Source organism: Trichomycterus rosablanca, chromosome 1 (assembly GCF_030014385.1).
Source record: "Trichomycterus rosablanca isolate fTriRos1 chromosome 1, fTriRos1.hap1, whole genome shotgun sequence".
Classification (NCBI taxonomy): Eukaryota; Metazoa; Chordata; class Actinopteri; order Siluriformes; family Trichomycteridae; genus Trichomycterus; species Trichomycterus rosablanca.
Genome location: NC_085988.1, coordinates 42385382 through 42403452, shown reverse-complemented (window position 1 = coordinate 42403452; position 18071 = coordinate 42385382). Strand labels below are relative to the sequence as shown.

Below are 18071 nucleotides of genomic sequence, written 5' to 3'. Positions count from 1 at the left end.
ACTGTATATACAGGGGTTGGACAAAATAACTGAAACACCTGTCATTTTAGTGTGGGAGGTTTCATGGCTAAATTGGACCAGTCTGGTGGCCAATCTTCATTAATTGCACATTGCACCAGTAAGAGCAGAGTGTGAAGGTTCAATTAGCAGGGTAAGAGCACAGTTTTGCTCAAAATATTGCAATGCACACAACATTATGGGTGACATACCAGAGTTCAAAAGAGGACAAATTGTTGGTGCACGTCTTGCTGGCGCATCTGTGACCAAGACAGCAAGTCTTTGTGATGTATCAAGAGCCACGGTATCCAGGGTAATGTCAGCATACCACCAAGAAGGACAAACCACATCCAACAGGATTAACTGTGGACGCAAGAGGAAGCTGTCTGAAAGGGATGTTCGGGTGCTAACCCGGATTGTATCCAAAAAACATAAAACCACGGCTGCCCAAATCACGGCAGAATTAAATGTGCACCTCAACTCTCCTGTTTCCACCAGAACTGTCCGTCGGGAGCTCCACAGGGTCAATATACACGGCCGGGCCGCTATAGCCAAACCTTTGGTCACTCGTGCCAATGCCAAACGTCGGTTTCAATGGTGCAAGGAGCGCAAATCTTGGGCTGTGGACAATGTGAAACATGTATTGTTCTCTGATGAGTCCACCTTTACTGTTTTCCCCACATCCGGGAGAGTTACGGTGTGGAGAAGCCCCAAAGAAGCGTACCACCCAGACTGTTGCATGCCCAGAGTGAAGCATGGGGGTGGATCAGTGATGGTTTGGGCTGCCATATCATGGCATTCCCTTGGCCCAATACTTGTGCTAGATGGGCGCGTCACTGCCAAGGACTACCGAACCATTCTGGTGGACCATGTGCATCCAATGGTTCAAACATTGTATCCTGAAGGCGGTGCCGTGTATCAGGATGACAATGCACCAATACACACAGCAAGACTGGTGAAAGATTGGTTTGATGAACATGAAAGTGAAGTTGAACATCTCCCATGGCCTGCACAGTCACCAGATCTAAATATAATTGAGCCACTTTGGGGTGTTTTGGAGAAGCGAGTCAGGAAACGTTTTCCTACACCAGCATCACGTAGTGACCTGGCCACTATCCTGCAAGAAGAATGGCTTAAAATCCCTCTGACCACTGTGCAGGACTTGTATATGTCATTTCCAAGACGAATTGACGCTGTATTGGCCGCAAAAGGAGGCCCTACACCATACTAATAAATTATTGTGGTCTAAAACCAGGTGTTTCAGTTATTTTGTCCAACCCCTGTATATACTGTATATACAGTGCCTTGCAAAAGTATTCAGCCCCCTTAAACTTTTCAACCTTTTGCCACATTTCAGGCTTCAAACATAACGATATGAAATTGCAATTTTTTGTGAAGAATCAACAACAAGTGGGACACAATCGTGAAGTGGAACGAAATGTATTGGATATTTTAAACTTTTTTTAGAAATAAAAAACTAAAAAGTGGGGCGTGCAATATTATTCAGCCCCCTTGCGTTAATACTTTGTAGCGCCACCTTTTGCTGCGATTACAGCTGCAAGTCGCTTGGGGTATGTCTCTATCAGTTTTGCACATCGAGAGACAGAAATTTTTGCCCATTCTTCCTTGCAAAACAGCTCGAGCTCAGTGAGGTTGGATGTTCTTGCCACTCTTCCATAAAGGCCAGATTTGTGCAGTGTACGACTGATTGTGTCCTATGGACAGAGTCTCCCACCTCAGCTGTAGATCTCTGCAGTTCATTTAGAGTGATCATGGGCCTCTTGGCTGCATCTCTGATCAGTCTTCTCCTTGTTTGAGCTGAAAGTTTAGAGGGACGGCCGGGTCTTGGTAGATTTGCAGTGGTCTGATACTCCTTCCATTTCAATATGATCGCTTGCACAGTGCTCCTTGAGATGTTTAAAGCTTGGGAAATCTTTTTGTATCCAAATTCGGCTTTAAACTTCTCCACAACAGTATCTCGGACCTGCCTGGTGTGTTCCTTGGTCTTCATGATGCTCTCTGCGCTTTAAACAGAACTCTGAGACTATCACAGAGCAGGTGCATTTATACGGAGACTTGATTACACACAGGTGGATTCTATTTATCACCATCAGTCATTTAGGTCAACATTGGATCATTCAGAGATCCTCACTGAACTTCTGGAGTGAGTTTGCTGCACTGAAAGTAAAGGGGCTGAATAATATTGCATGCCCCACTTTTTAGTTTTTTATTTCTAAAAAAAGTTTAAAATATCCAATAAATTTCGTTCCACTTCACGATTGTGTCCCACTTGTTGTTGATTCTTCACAAAAAATTACAATTTCATATCGTTATGTTTGAAGCCTGAAATGTGGCAAAAGGTTGAAAAGTTCAAGGGGGCTGAATACTTTTGCAAGGCACTGTATATATTTACTGTATATTTATACACTGATCAGCCATAACATTAAAACCACCTCCTTGTTTCTACACTCACTGTCCATGTTATCAGCTCCATTTACCATATAGAAGCACTTGTACAATTGTAGTTCTACAATTACTGACTGTAGTCCATCTGTTTGTCTGCATGCTTTGTTAGCCCTCTTTCATGCTGTTCTTCAATGGTCAGAACCCCCACAGGACCACTACAGAACAGGTATTATTTGGGTGGTGGATCATTCTCAGCACTGCAGTGACACTGACATGGTGGTGGTGTGTTAGTGTTTGTTGTGCTGGTATGAGTGGATAACACACAGCAGCGCTGCTGGAGTTTTTAAACACATCACTGTCACTGCTGGACTGAGAATAGTCCACCAACCAAAAATATCCAGCCAACAGCGCCCCGTGGGCAGCGTCCCGTGACCACTAATGAAGGTCTAGAAGATGACCAACTCAAACAGCAGCAATAGATGAGTGATCGTCTCTGACTTTACATCTACAAGGTGGCCCAACTAGGTAGAGTGCTGCTGCTGTGTCTGATCCACTCATACCAGCACGACACACACTAACACACCACCACCATTTCAGTGTCACTGCAGTGCTGAGAATGATCCACCACCTAAATAATACCTGCTCTGTGGTGGTCCTGGGAGAGTCCTGAACATTGAAGAACAGCATGAAAGGGGGCTAACAAAGCATGCAGAGAAACAGATGGATAACAGTTAGTAATTGTAGAACTACAAAGTGCTTCTGTATGGTGGAGCTGATAACATGGACAGTGAGTGTAGAAACAAGGAGGTGGTTTTAATGATATGGTTGATCAGTATATATATCATATAAACATATATCATAAATCGTTATATAATAATTTATATAATATTTTTTGTGCTAACAAATGTTGAATCCTAATGGTTTTGGGCTGTGAATGTGTAATACTGTCATTGTGGATTGTGTAATAATCACTTAGACACACACACACACACACTCACTTGAATCCGTGCGGTGGAGGTTCAGTCCGGGCTTTGCAGAAGCACTATCAGCTCTCGTTGGTTACATTGTATCAATCTGTCGGCTTCACAGCAGCGCTGCATAACAGCCATTAAAGATTAGATCGAAGATAGAATCGGGGAGTCTGGCGGCATGAAAAGCTGCCGATCGGAGAATTTTCTCTTGCTCTAGATCTCAGGATTTGGGGGTCGTGGTGTTGAAGTGTATTTAAGTATACATGAGATCATTCGGCGGGATCGGGAGCTGAAGGGGACATGCCCGAGCGGTGCTCCTGTCTCCACAGTGGGAACTGATCCTGTACTCACCGGCAACACCGCTCTTCTGTTTCTGTCCGCCTGGATCTCGCTCCCTGTGTGTGGACTTGTATCTGCTTGATACACTACGGGTTACGGCTGGTTTATTTCTGATGTGACTTTACCGTTGGGATCTATGGAGTGCACTTGAACCTCGAGCGGATCGGGGACAGAGGAGAGGGTAAGCTGATATTTTGGATGATTGTGCTGTGCAGGAATTTGTTTGCCCACTTTATACTACACTGACTAGCTCCTTCGGCTAACGAGTTAGCCTGAATTAGCGTTATAGCGAGCTAGCCAGGCAGCAATACATTAACCAGCGGTCATTACCGTGTATTTTTAATTGTTGCAGTTCTTTGTTTGGTGCTGTGATTTTTTTTGTTTTGCACATGTACGCACATGTACGCAAATGGACGTGGGTTTTTTCGCTCACGTTGCTGCTGGTATGTCTCATTTGTTGGTTGTCTTTAATGTCAGTGCATGTGTATTTGAAGGGCTGTAGATAAAAATCACACTAGGTGCTGCTGTCCGAGAGCTTAAGCTTGCAACATTTAGATCCGTCGTTTGATTCTATAGGAAAACCCCCAAACTGATCAGTATGATTTGCATTCAGTGATTGTACATTAATGATATGCTAGCTAGTGCATGTCCTTCGCTTTGTCACATTTCTTTATGACTGGCTCAGCTAGCCAACGACTGTTCCAATACTGTATGTGATCACTTATCAGAGGCATGTAGTGATTTGTACACAAACTTATACATATCTGCTCCCATATTAGCGTTTTATTAACTTTTAATAAGGCATAAATTGTTTTTTGTAATGCCCTAGCTTGTTGTTTTTTCCAGCCTTTAAATTGACCCCAAGAACTCTATAGTCAAACATGCCCTTCTCAATATACTGTAGTTATGTGAGCCAACAAGGCCAACTCAGCATTTGGTTTAAAAAAAAAAATACATGAATAAAATTACTTTTGTCTTGTATTTTAAAGTAAAATCATACTTAAATATTTACTTGAATAAACGTGTTGTACTTACAGTAGTCACCTATTTCAACTTTCATGGTCAGGGCACCACTGAAAATATTTTCCCCATTTATGACACTCAACCTGTTATTAAATACTTAGAAATCTTTATAATATTTCATTGATAACACTTAATGAACATGTATGTAATGGTTGGCATGGCCTCCAAATTTCTTTATGCTTTAACTGTAGCTGGTGACTACTCGGTGCCCATTAGGGTGGCCAGCCGTCCGGCTTTTCAGCTGCCAGTCCTCCGCCCATGCAACGCTAGGACGGACACTTAAAAATCCTGGTTAAATTTTTGATCGATATTATCTGTCATTGGCTCAGGTACATGTCAAAACAAACGCTCTCCCACCACTGGCCAATCGCAGAATGTCTTGCCCTCTAAATGCTAGTCTGTGATTGGGTGGTTGGATTTCGCCCGCTCGCTCTGTTCTGCATACTAAACTTATGGAGGCAGCGAGGAACAGACTTAAATATTCAAAGTAGACACCACATTTGGTGAGTAAAACAGTAATTTGTTATAGAATTTTTGCTTAAATTGGTCAAGAACTCTGTTATCTGGGTTATGGTTTCATTCTGTGTGTTGCAGTATCATGTCCCCCTGTTCCTGGTATGACGTCCTCCTTTTGGGGTGTAATGTCCTCCTTTTTGTGACTATGAATGTGGCCACCCTAGTGCCCATATATTTATATTTACATTTTCTGCATTTAGTGGATGCTTTTATACAAAGCGACTTAAAATTATGACTGAACAAAATTTTTGAGCAATTGAGGGTTAAGGGCCTTGCCTAGAGGCCCAACAGTGGCAACTTCGTGGTGGTGGGGCTTGAACCGGCAACCTACAGATTACTAGTCCAGTACCTTAACCACTGAGCTCGCACTGCCCAGTATATAGGGCTAGTTTGAGTGTAAGTACATAGAATTTTGTTCTCTTGGCAAAATCTGGAAGAAAAACCAAGCTGTCACTCTATGCTTAGAAACAGTTTGTCCAGATGGTTTGATATAATTCAAGAACCACCAAAAAGTATCTGTCATGAAGTAGAAGCTGCTGAAATGTGGGTGACGGTGTTCAAAGTCAAGCAAGCTGAGTATCACCATAAGCTTCAAGGCTGTGCTGCAGGCAAATGTTTCTCTGTTTCATTGTTGGGCCCTTAACAGGAACACTAACAATACTAGTGATCTTTATTTATGTAGCACTTCACACATTTTATGTGCTTTACGTGCAGATAACAGCACAGTGGCTAAGTGGGTAGCACTGTCTCCTCACAGCAAGAAGGTCCTGGGTTTGATCCCAAGGTGGGGTGGTCCGGGTCCATTCTGTGTGGAGTTTGCATGTTCTTCCAGTGTCTGCGTGGGTTTACTCCGGGTGCTCCGGTTTCCTCCCACAGTCCAAAGACATGCAAGTGAAGTAAACTGGAGACTCTAAATCGTCCATGACTGTTTTTGATATAACCTTGTGAACTGATTAACCTTGTGTAATGAGTAACTACCGTCATGAATGTAACCAAGGTGTAAAACATGACGTTAAAATTCTAATAAACAAACAAAATAAACATGCAGATAATAAACTTTAACAATTATTGTTCATGGTAAAGCATCATTACTTAACTAAAAGTCCTTACATGTCCCAAAGCAATGTTGCATTTAATGTCAAGTGTTTTAAAAAATGTTTTAGTGTACATATAAAGAATTTGGGTTTAAAGCCACTTACAGAAATCTATTTCAGAGTTTAGGCAAGATATAAAAATGTCTTACACCAGCCAAGCTGCAATTTGTCCTGGATATTTATACAAGGTCTACATTGGTTTAACAAAGTGTTTAAGAAGCTCTGTACTGCTTTAGATGAGCAAGATGTACAGGAGTTAAACCTTTTAGAGCTTTGAAGATGATCATCAGGACTTTATGGTCAAATAATCATTTAACGGATGGTATTTGGTTAACTGGGGTGGCATGGTGGCTTAGTGGGTAGCACTGATGCCTCACAGCAAGAAGGTCCTGGGTTCGATCCCCAGGCTGGGCGGTCCGGGTCCTTTCCGTGCGGAGTTAGCATGTTCTCCTCGTGTCTGCGTGGGTTTCCTCCGGGAGCTCCGGTTTCCTCCCACAGTCCAAAAACATGCAGTCAGATTAATTGGAGACACTGAATTACCCTATAAGTGAATGGGTGTGTGTGTGTGTATATGTGTGTGTCTGCCCTGCGATGGACTGGCTTCCCGTCTAGGGTGTTACTGTGTGCCTTGCGCCCATTGAAAAGCTGGGATAGGCTCCGGCACCTTCCCGTGACCCTAATTGGATAAGCGGATAAGAAGATGAATGAATGAATATTTGGTTAACTGATAACTTTTTTTATTATTAGCTTAAAACTAAAACAGCATTTTATGGTTGGTCTACTGCCACGCGGAAACCCTTGATACAAGGCTGGAATACACACTAGACATTAAGCTGATCCATTACAGGGAATCGCACATCAACCCATTCGTTCACTTACGCACCCATATCAAGGGGGTTTGCAAGTTGGAAAGGAAAACACAGAAAGTGAATATAGGTGAGGTCTCAAACCAGTTTGTGTGGCACCCACCTTATACGCTACGCTGCACCAATGCACTGCCTTCTATTCAAGATTCAGTTTATTCCTGAAATAACTTGCAGCCTACACTGCTTTGACAGGTGTTGCATGTAGGATCATGTAAATGTTGAGTTAATGTAGAAGGTCATTTTATAAAGTTATGCCTGTGTTCTACTTTCATGTTTACATTGTGTAGCACAGACACTAAAGGTCATGGATATTTTTATGGATATACAGAAATTGAGTGCTTCTGGGCTAATGCAGCGATGCAGGTATTTCCTCATTTGGTTACAAAACACTGTTGACCCATAAAACAATTGAGACATAATGTCATTTCTCAGCTGTGTCTTGATTGATTCAGTTCACTTGCACTTTGTGGTTAGTGCGTCAAATCGGTGGGTGACTAATGCTGCATTCATATTTTCTCCATATCCTCTCTTAAGCCAAAATCCCAGCAGTGTTTATTTACTAGACTGGATGTAGCACAGCTACATGCCTGTAAAAGGTCAGAAAGTGCCATGACACTTTATTACTAACCATAGCTGACATTTAGTACAGAGTGGATAGTGTTTTCTGACTCTCAGTCTCACTGGAGTATTTCATTTTGTCTTAAATTACCATTACAAGATGGCAGTTGCAGAATTTATATGCACCCATCTCCTCTACCATTCTCTTATTACTTTCCCTTGAAACACATATTTGCTTCCAAAAGTGTTCAGATGAAGACATCTTTATTATCTACATATTTGTGGTTTGGCCTTGCACTGGAACAAAACAACCATAAATAAATATAATATTTTAATTCGTGCCTATTGTACAAAGGCATTGCCTCTCTAAGGGCCTGATGCTCCTGTGATGATAGTTGCCAATTTTAGCAGGGCACTGCAGGGACTGCAGCCTACACCTCTTAAAGGTGCCTGTTCTAAAAGGTGTAAAATAAAGCATAATTGATACTGCAAATCTCTGTCAGTTTACTTCATTTAAAGAAAATGTAGTTCTTTAAAGAATGTAGAATGCTACCAGTATTTTTGTCCACATCTGTATATATCAGTATATACACCGATCAGCCACAACATTAAAACCACCTCCTTGTTTCTACACTCACTGTTCATTTTATCAGCTCCACTTACCATATAGAAGCACTTTGAAGTTCTACAATTACTGACTGTAGTCCATCTGTTTCTCTACATAGTTTTTTAGCCTCCTTTCACCCTGTTCTTCAATGGTCAGGACCCCACAGGACCACCACAGAGTAGGTATTATTTAGGTGGTGGATCATTCTCAACACTGCAGTGACACTGACATGGTGGTGGTGTGTTAGTGTGTGTTGTGCTGGTATGAGTGGATCAGACACAGCAGCGCTGCTGGAGTTTTTAAATACCGTGTCCACTCACTGTCCATTCTATTAGACACTCCTACCTAGTTGGTCCACCTTGTAGATGTAAAGTCAGAGACGATCGCTCATCTATTGCTGCTGTTTGAGTTGGTCATCTTCTAAACCTTCATCAGTGGTCACAGGACGCTGCCCACAAGGCGCTGTTGGCTGGATATATTTTTGGTTGGTGGACTATTCTCAGTCCAGCAGTGACAGTGAGGTGTTTAAAAGCTCCATCAGCGCTGCTGTGTCTTATCCACTCATACCAGCACAACACACACTAACACACCACCACCATGTCAGTGTCACTGCAGTGCTGAGAATGATCCACCACCCAAATAATACCTGCTCTGTAGTGGTCCTGGAAGAGTCCTGACCATTAAAGAACAGCATGAAAGGGGGCTAACAAAGCATGCAAAAAAAAAAAAATAGATGGACTACAGTTAGTAATCGTAGAACGACAAATTGCTTCTATATGGTAAGTGGAACTGATAAAATGGCCAGTGAGTGTAGAAACAAGGAGGTGGTTTTAATATTATGGCTGATTGGTGTATATAGTTGTATCATTTTGTCCTAAATCTAAACGTAGCAGTAACATGGGTAGCATTTGCTAAAATGTAATTTTTATTTGGCACAGGAATGCTACATCGTTATGTTGTGTTTTAAAGACATTTTATAGCATGCTGGGTTCTGTAGAATTAAGGGTGCATGATTATGAATTTGGCCAATGAAAGAAAAATCTTATTAAAGACTACCCTCTTATATCAATTAAATTTTTTTTTTACTATTTCGGAGCCAGATTACGACAAATACTTCAGAGTGACAATAGGCAGAGTCCAGTTTTCCTAGAAAGTTGACAAGTTGATCGATGGGTCTGAGGTTTGTCCTTCGGCTGAACACCAGTTCCTGAACTTTGCCATGCTGTCATAAATTCGCATGCTGTTCTGTTAGCTGATTCTCTTTCATTTTTTATTTCAGCTTTCAGTTTCACAGATCTTATGCAGCAAGTCTCTTTTCCAGTATTTCTCTGGAAATTCAGCAAGTAATTCCATACGGTTCATAACCTTGAAGCAGATACAAGTTCTTAATTCAAATTCTAATCTCAGTGGTAAAAACCATTATAGTTTGTGTTTCCATATTGCTGTCTCCTGTTGTTGTTTGGAAATACAAATGGTTGTCATGGTAACCAATATTTTTAATAAGTAAAATGACCTTGTTGTGTACTACAGTGAAAGAATTTAGCAAAATTGATCAACATTTGCTAAAGTTATGGTCAAAGGTACAGAGGTCCATTTTTGACCCTCAGTGTACAGTAGTTTTATATGGTTGTGGCTAAATTAGCATTTGTTCTTGAATGGGCTAAGCTAGCTTGTTTGCCTATTTAAATTCCATGAATTCAAATGAAATGCTAAATAGGACATGAGGGAACTGTCTTATTTAGCATAATGGGTCATTATACATTATACAGCACAGTGGCTAAGTGGGTAGCACTCTTGCCTCACAGCAAGAAGGTCCTGGGTTCACTGCCAGGTTGTCACTGTTGGGCCCTTGAGCAAGGCCCTTAACCCTCAATTGCTTAGTCAGTGTATTATCACAGTACTGTAAGTTGCTTTGGATAAAAGCGTCTGCTAAATGCCAAAAATTTAAATGTTATTAATGTAAACTAAGTTTATTGACCTAGCAAACTGAGCTGATCTGTAGTCCTAAATACACAAAGCAAAACAAACAGCTTTATTCTTAAACAAGCCATTTGTTTTAGCCAGATTAAGAATACTTTTTTTATTGTAGGGGCAGTGGTAATTCTTGTAGCTTCTGTTTTGGCTGGAAAAAAGTTCTAGTCGGCTTCGTTTATTCCAGTTGGTAAAACATGCTCATTAGGCTTGTAAACGTACATTCCCTTGATATTCATTAATGATGACTCTGATTATATGAAGTTACTAGAGATGCTGCTTTGCTGTATCAAATAAGAAAGTACTATTTGTTTTAGCATTATGAAACGATGACAAAATAACCTGTCAACATTTCAGAGCTTAATCAATACTGATTATACAGATATGTGTTCAGTTTTGCAGTGCTACTTTATTTCTCCTTGAAACTGACAAAAGCAGCACCCCCTGCAACTCAACCCAGCTCCTGATTTCTTCTAAAAACCTGACCGAATGCACACTGCATATTTAATGAGTGGCTTAAGTGGAAAATCAATCAAAGTATAAATTAAGCCCTAACCCTTACAAATTAAGCTTTAGCTTGTTTAAGTTATCCAAATGCTTCCGCACTGCTTATTTTTATGTCTTAAAAGCAGAATATAGAATTTTTAGCTGCTGGCTAGACTTTTTCATTTGCCGGTAATACATTTATTTAACTAAGGTACTATTCATGAAACTGAAATGACTAAAACCATTTACATTTGGTAACAACTTCTAAATGACTGTCATATGTACATAAAGTACAACCTTAAATCATATGTACCAGCTTAAATTCCAATATAGTGTCCTCTATCCATCCATCCATCCATCCATCCATCCATCCATCCATCCATCCATCCATCCCTAAATATATGTACATAAATACATTAGGTGCTTGAGTGTCACAGCTGTTGGGTGTATACATACAGATGATTGGATATATTTGGAAGTTGGGGGGGGCAATGGCTGTGAACTCGCAATGGATTGTGTTCTGTCCGGACCCACTGCAACCCTGATCAAGATAAAGCAATGGTAAACCAGGAAAATGAAAGTGTGTGTATAAGAAAGATATGTGTACATGTATGTGAAAGATGAATATTGATGGTGATGGACTGAAATGTATTTTATTTATGTTTAACCTAAGTAAATGGTAAGGTCAGGTTAGTCCCCGAGTTGGTCAGATTTGGTCAGTGAGACCAAACATTCAGTGTTCTAAAAAGCTTGTGTACATGTATGTTTAAGGTTTGGCTTGAGGGCTTGAACACTTTTTTTTATTGTTTTTTCCTTAAATGTCTCAACAATGGCTCTATGCTAGTCCTGGTGTTTATCACTATGAATAATTTAGTCTCAGAAATGGAACATGAGTTTGTAAGTGTGTCAGTATTACTTCAGGTGAAAGACAGGTGAAGTTTATAAGACGGGGTGGGGTGCTCAGGTTGTAAACTGGTGTCAGGCTAAATGTCTTTTCAGTATTTAGATGTTTCACTGCAGGCAGTCTAAACTATAGAAAGCAATGAGGTTGGCATTGGATTTCTTTGATCTAATGGTTTAAGACACTACCACTCCAAGTCATGTTTAAAAACCATTATTTGCATCAGCAGGTTGCTGGATTTGATAGGTCTATGAACTTGTTTTGGCTCTCAGTGGCATTACAGCTCGGATTTGCTCAGCCAAGCTTCCAGAAGATAAATTGCCTGGTGGAGATTTTTGCTCGGCTGTTGAGTGCAGCAAGGTGATTTGGGGATAAGGTTTGCTAAGTCACTCTCAGACACACTGACATTTTGTTATCCTGCTGCTATTTGGCTGGAGCCCAGGTGGACTTTGATGCAGCAGAACAATGAGGAGAAAACTGTAGTACTATGTTTTGACATTTATATATTAAAGGGGCTTTTTATGCTCAGCACGTAATGCTTTGATTATTTTCCCTCTGTAGTATTATAGATGTGAATTTTAATATGAACTCGTTGGTAGGTTATCTCAGTGTCTTGTCCTTTAGACGTGATCTAATGCATTTCTTATATTCTTTAATGCATTCATTTGTTATAAATTATCCCTGTAATTAATGAGCTATAATTACAAGCCCCCTGTAAAACCTGTGTACCTTTACTAATATTATCTCGGCAAGGTGTCATTTACACATGCTGGATTTACACTACAATTTATCAAGTTGCACCCTCTCACACAACCTGTAAAACATGATGTGACTCTATTAAAACCCCACAGGCAATACATTTACAGAGAAAAAAGTAATAACTTCTGATTGACTTATTATTTAGCATTACAAACTGATTACTGGTCATTACAGCTACAAAGATATTTTGTTCATGTAGCCTAATGGTTAATAAGCTCAACTTGGTGCATTATTTTATGCATGTGTGTCCTTCTTTAACATTATGTAATGGCTAAAGAGCAGATTTACACCGATCAGCCATAACATTAAAACCACCTCCTTGTTTCTACACTGTCCATTCATATCAGCTCCACTTATCATATAGAAGCACTTTGTAGTTCTACAATTACTGACTGTAGTCCATCTGTTTCTCTGCATGCTTTGTTAGCCCCCTTTCATGCTGTTCTTCAATGGTCAGGACCACTACAGAGCAGTTATTATTTGGGTGGTGGATCATTCTCAGCACTGCAGTGACACTGACATGGTGGTGGTGTGTTAGTGTGTGTTGTGCAGGTATGAAAGGATCAGACACAGCAGCGCTGCTGGAGTTTTTAAATATCGTGTCCACTTAGGGCTGGGCGATTTTCACGATTAATTCGGTTAATTCGCATGAACGTTTTCACCCGATGTTAGAATGTGACAATCGCGATTGTTTACGTACTTTATATTTTAATTAAAATACTAACATGTCACGAGGCAGAAACTGAGCAGACGCTCGCGGAATATAAATCAGGGAAAGTTTAATATCAAAAGGGTAAAAACAGTGTACAAAACCAGGTAGAGTCCAAATCCAGCGAAAACTAAAACAGTAAACGGAAAACAACAAGGATTATACACGGTAACGGTTAGATTCAGTAATAAGGAGCGCAAACACGATCGGCAAAACGAGACACAAACAGAGTTCAAATAAGATTCACTGAATCAAACACAGCCGAACTGAATCACAACTCCGGAGCCGATGAGCGCGATCATGTGATAGTCACGTGACAGTCCGTGGGAGCATGGGAATTGTAGTCTATATTGTTAGAAGCAGAACTTGCCCCCTCCATCCACCCCCCAATCACAAGAGGACAAAATTAAAGCTGAGCTGAGTGATTACTTGATGCCCCCCCCAGCCTAGATACTGATACAGACTCACTTCACTTCACAGGCTCGTGTTCCTTTTAAGAAACCTGTAAAGAACTTTTTGTAGTTTTGCACTTTTCCTAATGTAAGGAGGTTCTGCTGCACAATGTTTAAAGTGAGTTGTTTGTGAGCTATTCTTATAAAGGATAGAGCTAATTAAGATTTCTATTTTGTTTTAATTATTGTTATATCGTTATGGTTATAAAGTTTGAGTCTCTTGAAATGATAATTATCGGTGGTGCTGTTACTATCTTTCACTTCTGCAGTCTTTTAAATTAAAATGCAAAAAAAAAATAAAAGAAATTTGAGTCTTTTTTCAATTGCATTTTACAAGAACAAAAAAATCGAAATCGTAATCGACAATCGGTAATAATATTAAAATAATAATAATATAAATAATATATCGACAATATAATAATATATTGTTTTTTGCTAAATCACCCAGCCCTATGTCCACTCACTATCCACTCTATTAGACACTCCTACCTAGTTGGTCCACCTTGTAGATGTATAAGTTAGTCATATTCTAGACCTTCATCAGTGGTCACAGGATGCTGTCCATGGAGCGCTGTTGGCTGGATATTTTTGGTTGGTGGACTATTCTTAGTCCAGCAGTGACAGTGAGGTGTTTTAAAACTCCATCAGCATTGATCTACATGAAAAGTATGTAGAGAAACAGATGGACTACAGTCAGTAATTGTAAAACTACAAAGTGCTTCTATATGGTAAGTGGAGCTGATAAAATGGACATTGAGTGTAGAAACAAGGAGCTGGTCATAATGTTACGTCTGATCGGTGTATGTGCAGATTTTTCAATGGCAAGAATGCATATTAGTCAACTTGGATTAACTTGCTTAGTGGGATTCTTGGCTTGAATCATTAATTGTTGATGGATTTTTAAGACTTGTCAACGTTGCAGCTTTTAAAAAGTAATATACCAGCACATTCATAAATGTTACATAACCATTTCCCAGTTTTTTAATAAACAACAGTAGTTAGTCTTTGATTATCCATTAACCTTGAAGCTTATAGTGACCTATAAAAATATTACACACGTAACATCAGGCTTCGTTAAATGAGAGCCACAAAAACTGTAGGGGTGTGCTTCATAGTAATACTCATGCTTTGCTCCATAAAGTCCATAAATCTTTGGCCATGTTCTCTTTGTTTAACAAAGAGTTTGTTTAAGTTTTTGCATTCTACATTTTCTGTTCAGTGTTTTTGAGAGTTGAATAATTGAGTATGAAGTAGCTATGTCATTCTGTACTTAAAACATAACTACATCATCAAAACAGGGTGTGAGGGCAGAAATTTCTGTTTAGAAAGGCTTATTCAAACCCATGTGGTTGACTGTGGTGAGCTCTGAAATAAACAGTTAGCAAACCCACATGTCCTGAAACTCTTCTGTATGAAGAAATAGGCCAACATTCCTCACGTTGTGTGAGAGCAGTCTGTAATCACTGGAAACATTTGGTTTTAGTCATTGCTGCTAAACAAGTATAATCCCTTTTCAAGTAATAAAAGAGATTTCACACAGATCCTGGGTGTTATAAAACTTTCCTTAATGCATTCTAGGCTTCTTACTACGATAGAATATTGGCTGGATTTATTTGACTATAAACTGAGTTACACTTCAATATGAGCTGTCTGGTAATTGTCCCACTGATATCGAGTTTCTCACCAAAAGTATCCGGAATAGCAGCTGAAGTTGTCTTTGGAAATTGGGCTTTGAAAGGACTGGTACATTGACATTGAGTGTGTTGAAACGTGTGTTGCTAGGCAACAGAATGCAACCCCTTTTTTGTAGCAAATTTAGTTGAGACATTGTATGGGGCAGCGATAATGGAAATGAGAGAAAACGTACATTACTGTTAACAATAAGTTGTGACTCATTGTTGTGACTCATGAGGTATGACTGTACCTTATACATACACTAAATGGCCATAAGTATATTAAAACCTGACCATGACCTTGTTGGACATCACATTCCAAACCCATGGGCATAAGTATAGAGCACATGCATTGACTTTTTAACAAAATTACAGTGGTACCTTAAAACTCAACGTCAGTTGATTCTGGGAGTGGCTTCGGGTTTAAAAGGCGTTGAGTTTCAAGGTATTTTTTCCCATAAGGATGTATGGAAAACCTGTTAATGCGTTTTATAGTCCCGTGACAATGCATATACACTGATTAGCCATAACATTAAAACCACCTTGTTTCTACACTCACTGTCCATTTTATTAGCTCCACTTACCATATAGAAGCACTTTGTAGTTCTACAATTACTGACTGTAGTCCATCTGTTTCTCTACATACTTTTTTAGCCTTCTTTCACCCTGTTCTTCAATGGTCAGGACCCCTACAGGACCACCACAGAGCAGGTATTATTTAGGGGGTGGATCATTCTCAGCACTGCACTGAAACTGACATGGTGGTGGTGTGTTAGTGACTGTTGTGCTGGTATGAGTGGATCAGACACAGCAGCACTGCTGGAGTTTTTAAATACCGTGTCAATTTACTGTCCACTCTATTAGACACTCCTACCTAGTTGGTCCACCTTGTAGATGTAAAGTCAGAGACGATCGCTCATCTATTGCTGCTGTTTGAGTTGGTCATCTCCTAGACCTTCTAGTAATTGTAGAACTACAAAGTGCTTCTATATGGTAAGTGGAGCTGATAAAATGGACAGTGAGTGTAGAAACAAGGAGGTGGTTTTAATGTTATGGCTGATCTGTGTATTTTAGGCTTATGTACAATAATGGGGTTGTTTTTGACACATACACTGAAAATAACACAAATATAATATAAAAAATATTTATATGATACAAAAAAACACTGAAAGTAACGTTAAGTGTACAAATTTCCTTAGGGGACGTCGAGTTACAAGGTACCACTGTACCAGTAGTACTAGTCTTGAAGAACTTTGATTTTAAATAAAGTGACTTGCCATGAGTTTACCGCATAGCATGATAACGTAAACTTTACCCTGTTTTAACACACCATAACAGTGACACTCATAATACAGAGGTAACAAAAATGTATCTTTTTGCGCTTAGCTGCATGTTTATTAACTATAATTACTTGCTCAGCGGTCTGGAAACTTTAATGGCACCTCTTGGCATTCTTTGTCATTCTCTGAAAGTATTGCAGTAATTTTCTTGCCTGTCTTACTAACCATGAAGTAACCTTGTAAGTGTTCCATTGCTGCTCTTTATCAACTTGTTTTTATATTTTGACTTGCGGGCAGACATCAGTGAGACAGGGTAAGAAATCAGAGCTGCTGACAAAATAATAAGCAAGATTTCTTTCAAGAGCCTTAAGGGTTGAAAATAAAGACGAGAGAATGAAAAAAATGAGTGGAAAACCAGGTAAATAGTCGCACGATAAAATTTTCAATTGAAATCATTTTGTTACCTCTAGCAGCTGGTTTATTTAAAAAGCTGCAGTTACAAATATGCCGTTTACCTTTATGGCTGTCGTATTACAAACATTTTCACACTCAGCTGTGAACTGAGCTTGATGCAAAATTACAAATGTATGCTGTTGCTTTGACAGCTCAGAGCAAATGCTTTGTTTAGGACCGTAATCTGCTAATGCCTTGCTGAAGTGTTGCTTCAGGCTTAGACATTTAACGGGATTGATGTTCATTTGTTTTGATTGAACTCAAGAGCTGAAATTTTGTTAATAGATTTGGAGATGGAGGCCTTTGTGATGAAAAATGGTAAATTTGTAACTCAGCGTCCCCTAAACTCAAAATCTTTGAAACTCGATGCCCTTCATCAAGAAATCTGTACCCTTAAACTCAACGTTTCCCTTAAACGTGTGTGCGACTGGCTTGGCTTGAGTGATGCGGTGAAACGTCATCAAAGTGCGAATATGAGGCGAATCTGCATTTGTGTGGAATAACCGTCAAACTCTGAAAGTGTCCACTTGTATCTGTGTTTATCTGGATTTTCCTCCTGTTTCACTTTTAAACTTGTGTTATAGCTCGAGGTTCTGAGAAATTGTGAGAATCAGCTTTTCTGAGAAAGTCTGAAAAAAAAAAAGCTTAATGTGACTTAATGTATTGAAAGAACGAAATAGAAACACTAAACCTCTCTTAATTATTACTACTCATAAGTTTTCTCCACTAATTAGGAAGCATAAGAAAACAATAAAGAAGTAAAGCTAAAGAGCAGATTTTATTGATGTTTAACTGCTTTTAATTGTATTTCAGTGTTTTTATATTATACTTGTGTTATTTTCAGTGTATAAGTGTCAAAAACAACCCCATTATTTTACATTAGCCTAAAATATATGCAGTTCCAAAGGACCATGGAACATATTAACAGGTTTCCCCATACATCCTTATGGGAAAAAAATACCTTAAAACTCAACCCCTTTTAAACTCAACGCCCCTCTCAGAACCAGTTG

General features: G+C 39.6%; 1 protein-coding gene across 1 annotated transcript in view; it reads left to right on the top strand.

Annotated features, from left to right (window-relative positions):
* The first annotated feature begins 3681 nt into the window (after positions 1 to 3681).
* Positions 3682 to 18071, top strand: part of znf609a (zinc finger protein 609a) — a 194543-nt gene continuing 180153 nt past the window's right edge. The window contains exon 1 of the mRNA XM_062993058.1: positions 3682 to 3894. The gene's annotated coding sequence lies outside the window, so the exon portion shown is untranslated. The remainder of the gene's footprint in view (positions 3895 to 18071) is intronic.